The sequence below is a fragment of the Budorcas taxicolor genome, chromosome 20 (assembly GCF_023091745.1).
Source record: "Budorcas taxicolor isolate Tak-1 chromosome 20, Takin1.1, whole genome shotgun sequence".
Classification (NCBI taxonomy): Eukaryota; Metazoa; Chordata; class Mammalia; order Artiodactyla; family Bovidae; genus Budorcas; species Budorcas taxicolor.
In genome coordinates this window covers 42,591,253-42,598,453 of record NC_068929.1, presented here as the reverse complement: position 1 = coordinate 42,598,453, position 7,201 = coordinate 42,591,253, and positions in this window count along the sequence as shown.

Here is a 7,201-nt window from a genome sequence, read left to right as displayed (position 1 = left end):
TTAGTTCATGTATGGAAGATACATCACTTGTTGGTTCTGGAAGGAGAGTGTTTGGGAAATCCCATTTTTTTTCCCCATAATCCATTCAATGATACCAAAGCTTGGGTTCTCCATAAACTCCAGTGAGAGTTTCCCTATTCAAAATAGGAGCAGTATCCTTATCAAAAGCCCAATACTATAGGAAAGTAAGATTGCATCAAAATGAAAAACATCTGCAGAACAATAGGCACCATAAGTAAAAAGACAAGCCTCACTCAATCTGGGAGAAAATGTTTATGATACATGTAACTGACAAAGGATTAGTATCCCAAATACATTAAAAGACAAAAGAATGTCCTACAAGTCAGTGAGCAGTTGACAGCTATGGATTAATACGGAGTAGTTCTGAAAGTTCAAGACCCCTTTTAACAATTGAGAAGCCCAAATTGGTTTTTTGGGCTTATATCCATTGGGGTTATATCTATTGATAGTTAAAATAGAGGAATTTTTAAAGTATTAACTTATTTAAAATAATACATGTTAAGTAACACTTATGGAAAGCAACTTTTTCAAAATGAAAGTTTAATGAGAAGAGAGGCATTTGTTTTACATTTCTGAAGATTTCTTTAACGTCTAGCTTAATGTAAAACAGCTAGGTTCTCATATCTGCTTCTGCAGTCAGTCTGTTGCTCTGTTTTGGTGAAAGTATATGAAGAAAATTGAGCCTCCTGTGGATAGGAAATTGGATAAAGAAGGACCTTGTGGGCTGTCCCTAGATCTCCCAAGGTCCTCAGATCACACTTAGAACTGCTGCATTAGAAAAATGGGTAAAATATATGACCAGAAAAAGCTTGAGTAGTCCAACTATGAAGAAAGGGGATCATTATCAATGATAATCAGGGAAATACGACTTAGTCGTTTCATGTGTTCAGATGGGCAAAAGGCAAAAAGTCTCGCATAATCAAGTGTTGGTAAGAATGGAGAAATGAGAACAGTTGCTTCAAAGTGATGGTGTCTATGGCAGTGGAAGATGTACCCCCTGACTTGACAACTCCAAGGTAGTCTTAGAGGCTCACAGTGTCTGCAGAGTCACAGCACGGGGACAGTGTGTCACCCAGGACCCACCCCAGAACTGCTGAGTGAGTGTGAGGTTAACACGACCTCCTGGGTGACTCCTCACAGCTTGAGAAGCAGCACTCTAAGGAACCCATGTGCAGGTGGACAAGAAGACTTAGTGGCTGCTTACAGCTGAATTGCTTGTGTCTGGGAAAGTTTGGAGATGGACCCTACATTTCCATGAACAAAAAAAGAAGTCATTGCATAATGGGTAATTAGATGGCAAATGAACAGTTAAAAATGAGTGGACTTGATATCTAGCATCAGTGGCTGGCACTTAAAAATATATTGAATGAAAACAAGATATCAGAAGGTGACATGTATGCCAGTTATATATAGTTTTTTTTTAAGTACTGTTGTTAGTTCAGTTCATTTGCTCAGTCATGTCCAACTCTTTGTGACCCCATGAGTCTCAGCACGCCAGGCCTCCCTGTCCATCACCAACTCCCAGAGTTCACTCAGACTCAAGTCCATTGAGTCAGTGATGCCATCCAGCCATCTCATCCTCGGTCGTCCCCTTCTCCTGCCCCAAATCCCTCCCAGCATCAGAGTCTTTTCCAATGAGTCAGCTCTTCGCATGAGGTGGCCAGAGTACTGGAGTTTCAGCTTTAGCATCATTCCTTCCAAAGAAATCTCAGGGCTGATCTCCTTCAGGGTGGACTGGTTGGATCTCCTTGCAGTCCAAGGGACTCTAAAGAGTCTTCTCCAACACCACAGTTCAAAAGCATCAATTCTTTGGCGCTCAGCCTTCTTCACAGTCCAACCCTCACATCCATACATGACTACTGGAAAAACCATAGCCTTGACTAGACGGACCTTAGTCAGCAAAGTAATGTCTCTGCTTTTGAATATGCTATCTAGGTTGGTCATAACTTTTCTTCCAAGGAGTAAGCGTCTTTTAATTTCATGGCTGCAGTCACCATCTGCAGTGATTTTGGAGCCCCCCAAAATAAAGTGACACTGTTTCCACTGTTTCCCCATCTATTTCCCATGGAGTGAAGGGACCAGATGCCATGATCTTAGTTTTCTGAATGTTGAGCTTTAAGCCAACTTTTTCACTCTCCACTTTCACTTTCATCAAGAGGCTTTTTAGTTCCTCTTCACTTTCTGCCATAAGGGTGGTGTCATCTGTATATCTGAGGTTATTGATATTTCTCCTGGCAATCTTGATTCCAGCTTGTGTTTCTTCCAGTCCAGCGTTTCTCATGATGTACTCTGCATATAAGTTAAATAAGCAGGGTGACAATATACAGCCTTGACGTACTCCTTTTCCTATTTGGAACCAGTCTGTCGTTCCATGTCCAGTTCTAACTGTTGCTTCCTGACTTGCATACAGATTTCTCAAGTGGCAGGTCAGGTGGTCTGGTATTCCCATCTCTTTCAGAATTTTCCACAGTTGATGGTGATCCACACAGTCAAAGGCTTTGGCATAGTCAGTAAAGCAGAAATAGATGTTTTTCTGGAACTCTCTTGCTTTTTCCATGATCCAGCAGATGTTGGCAATTTGATCTCTGGTTCCTCTGCTTTTTCTAAAACCAGCTTGAACATCAGGAAGTTCACAGTTCACGTACTGCTGAAGCCTGGCTTGGAGAATTTTGAGCATTACTTTACTGGCGTGTGAGATGAGTGCAATTGTGTGGTAGTTTGAGCATTCTTTGCCATTGTCCTTCTTTGGGATTGGATTGTTATTTATAAGGAGAAAATACAGAACCATCAGTGGAAAACACATCATTCAGAAAAGCAGTTGCCTCGGAAAGGGAGGGAGAGAAGTGGAATGGGAGCGTGGGGGCAAAGGCTCCCCATCTGAGCCAAGACTTCTTATTAAGATCTGAAGGAAGATGTTAGCATTGATTGAATTCTGAGTGGTGGCAGTGAGGATTTATTACTCTAGTACCATGTTTTCATTAAGTACTTCAAGTATCCAGAGAAGTACAAATTAGTGGTCCATTTCTTGTTAATAGAAAATACACTTGCACGAAAGGGGAGATGAAGGATTTCAGGTCTACATTTTATTGCTGGCGTATTCCGTGAGCTCACTGGCAGAGGCTGTTAAACTTGTTTCTCTCAATTCCCTCCTCCTTACAATTCTGATTTTTAATTGGGTGCAGGCAACCTAGAATCTAAAGATGACCTTCCCAGCCTCTCATGCTGCTAGGTGTCAGTAAGTTCTGGCCAGTGATCTGAGCAACTTTGGGAACGTGTCCTCAAAGACCTGGAAGGTACGTATTCCTTCCTCCACCAGCTTAGATGAACAGGTAATGAGGAGCTTCCTGCTACCCATCTGGGACCATGAATCCTCACAGGAAAGTGCCGTCCTTGACACTCTGAAGAACCCTACGAGCCTCCAGACTACTTGCCTCTGCATTCCAGAGAAATAAACGGCTTTACTGAAGCCTCTGTTGTTTTGCATTTCCTGTCGCAAGTGGCTCAAGTCCTGATTGCTTTTTTTTAATCGAAGATAGTTCAATCCTTGGGTCAGGAAGGTCCCCTGGAGAAGGGAATGGTTATCCACTCCAGGATTCTTGCCTGGAAGATCCCATGGACAGAGGAGCATGGTGGGCTACAGTCCATGGGGTCGCAAAGAGTCGGACACTTCTGAGTGACTAACAATTGATTTACAAAGCTGTGTTAATTTCTGCTGTAGAGCAAAGTGATTCAGTTATATATGTATTTTTTCCTTTTTTATATTGCTTTCCATTATAGTTTATCTCAGGATATTGAATATAGCCAGTTGATTCTTACTTCAGCGTGTGTACAGTTCCCTCCCCATATGAGAGGCATGGTTTCAGCAGCAATGAGGACGTGGGCTTTTAGCTCTGAGGGATCTGGGATCGAATTACAGTGGCAACGCTAACTGATCTTGGGCAAGGCGTTTAAACTCAAGTCTTTTTCATTTTTTTTGTCAATCTGTAATATAGGGGTGAAATCAACCTTTGGCAGATTTGCAAAGGTGAAAACAACTGAGAACTGTGCCTGGCACACAGTAGGCATTCAGTAACTCTTAGGTTTTACTTACTTTGAGGAATCTCTGTTGCTTTATAAGTTTCTTGCTTTATTTAACTTCACTTTGATTTCTGAAATCATCTAATGGAGTGGTAATTTGGGGAGAAATCCATAATTACATTGATCCTATGGTGTATTTATTTTTCAAGTACTGGTTTATATATTGGAATTCTTTCTGGCTCAAATAGAACACAATTTGTACAGGCTAAAGCTAAAAATATGCCATTTCAATGCGGTCGCGTGACACTAATGGAGGCTGTCTTGCCAGTCAGTGATCCTAATGGTATTAGAAGACTCAGTACATTTGTACAGATAATTACTTTGCCATTAAAATAATCAGGGCCCCAACATCGTTGATGTCCTTCCTTTCAGTGTAAATAATTTGAATGTCACTTGGAGAAAGTTTCTAGCAATTTCAAAAATGAAAAGGTCATAGTATTTCCAAACATTTATATAAAATGGTATATAGCTACTCTATCTCTTCAGGTACTTATTTTCAAATTTAACAGTAACTCACACTTCTGTGTAGGAGGCAACAGTAGTCTCAGCATATTTCTCAGCAGAATTCTCAACAGTTCTATCCAGTCCATCTTTTATGATGTAGCTCCCTGTTTCTGGGACCGCCTGTCAGGGCTCTCTGCCAGAAATGCCGTAGAAGGATGCCTGCCCCGGGGGTGGGGGGATTCTCTGAGGGACAGCAGGGTCCTGGGCTGGGGTTCCCTGCCTGCAGTTCAGGGGAGCCCCACAGTTTGATGAGGCCTCTGGCAAGCGAGCCATGCCACTTGCCGCTGGGCATCCTTTTAAAAAGCCAGTACTCCACACAGATAATTTCTCTCCAAACTTGAATCGGGTTTTGAAAGTGTAGGGCCAATGCAGATGGCAGATGTTTGCGAGACTGAGAAAGCTTATCCAAAGTGGGCAGGCCCATCGACTGGCACGCTTTAGCTGAGATACATGTGTTCCATGTTCTGGGTCAGCCTGAGAGAAAGCTGTGCCGCTGCAGAGAGAGATGCTCAGTGCTTTCCACAACCTCCACTGGTGCACGCGTGCTCAGTTAGTCTGACTGTTCGCAACCCCACAGACTGTAGCCTGCCAGGCTCCTCTGTCCATGGAATTTTTGAGGCAAGAATACTGTGCGGGTTGCCATGCCCCCCTCCAGGGGATCTTCCTGACCCAGGGATCAAACCCATGTCTCTTGTGTGTCCTGCATTGACATGCAGATTCTTTACTACTGAGCCCCTTGGGATACCATTAAACCAGCCCCCACCGCCCCCACTTGGCTTCCAGTGTTCTCTGCCCTCACGTGGCTGGAGGTGAGCTCACGGGGATCCAGTCTCCTCCCTCATCCCAGCTGCTCCTTCCTGAGGCCTTCCCAATCCTGCTGCCCAAGGACCCTACTCATCTCAGGTCCTGGGTAATGGAATCCTTGGAGTAGGCACATGAGGGAGCCTTTTGAGGTTCCTCAAAACCAAGAGGCAGAGATGGTATTTCTTCCACTTACACAGAAGATCAGTGTGGAGAGACTGTAAGTCTTGAAGTTAGACTTACATAGGTTCAGACCCTGGCTCCAAATAAGGCTTATTAACTAGGACATACCCCCACCAAAACTTTGAGCCTGTTTCCTTTAAAGTAGAGAGGTTAATACTCATTTCATAAGTTAGTGGTTGTGGCTCATGGTAAAGAGTTCGCCTATAATGTACGAGACCCAGGTTTGATCCCTGGGTCAGGAAGATGCCCTGGAGACAGGGCATGGCAACCCATTCCAGTATTTTTGTCTGGAGAATTCCATGAACAGAGGAGCCTGGTTGTCTACAGTCCATGGGGTCCCAAAGATTCTGGCAGAGAACCCTGTTGGGTAGTCCAAGAAACAAGGAGCTTATGTTAAGGCTGTATAATGTCACCCTTCTTATTTAACATATGCAGAGTACATTGTGCGAATGCCAGGCTGGATGAAGCACAAGCTGAAATTAAGATTGCTGGGAGAAATATCAATAACTTCAGATACACAGATTACACTACGCTAATATCAATAACCTCAGATATGCAGATGACACCACCCTTATGGCAGAAAGTGAAGAGGAACTAAAAAGCCTCTGGATGAAAGTGAAAGAGGAGAGCGAAAAAGTTGGCTTAAAGCTCAACCAACATTCAGAAAACGAAGATCATGGCATCCAGTCCCATCACTTCATGGGAAATAGATGGGGAAACAGTAGAAACAGTGTCAGACTTTATTTTTTTGGGCTCCAAAATCACTGCAGATGGTGACTGCAGCCATGAAATTAAAAGACGCTTACTCCTTGGAAGAAAAGTTATGACCAACCTAGATAGCATATTCAAAAGCAGAGACATTGCTTTGCCGACTAAGGTCCATCTAGTCAAGGCTATGGTTTTTCCAGTAGTCATGTATGGATGTGAGAGTTGGACTGTGAAGAAGGCTGAGCGCCGAAGGATTGATGCTTTTGAACTGTGGTGTTGGAGAAGACTCTCGAGAGTCCCTTGGACTGCAAGGAGATCCAACCAGTCCATTCTGAAGGAGATCAACCCTGGGATTTCTTTGAAAGGAATGATGCTGAAGCTGAAACTCCAGTACTTTGGCCACCTCATGCGAAGAGTTGACTCATTGGAAAAGACTCTGATGCTGGGAGGGATTGGGGGCAGGAGGAGAAGGGGACGACAGATGAGATGGCTGGATGGCATCACTGACTCGATGGACTTGAGTCTGAGTGAACTCCGGGAGATGGTGATGGACAGGGAGGCCTGGAGTGCTGCGATTCATGGGGTCACAACGAGTTGGACATGACTGAGCGACTGAACTGAACTGAACTGAACTGAACTGAACTGAATGGCAGAAAGTGAAGAGGAACTAAAGAGCCTCTTAATGAAAGTGAAAGAGGAGAGTGAAAAAGTTGGCTTAAAACTCAACATTCAGAAAACTAAGATCATGGCATCCAGTCCCATCATTTCATGGCAAATAGATGGGGAAACAATGGAAACAGCGAGAGACTTTTATTTTGTTCAGCTCCGAAATCATTGCAGATGGTGACTGCAGCCATGAAATTAAAAAATGCTTGCTCCTTGGAAGAAAAACTGTGACAAACCTAGA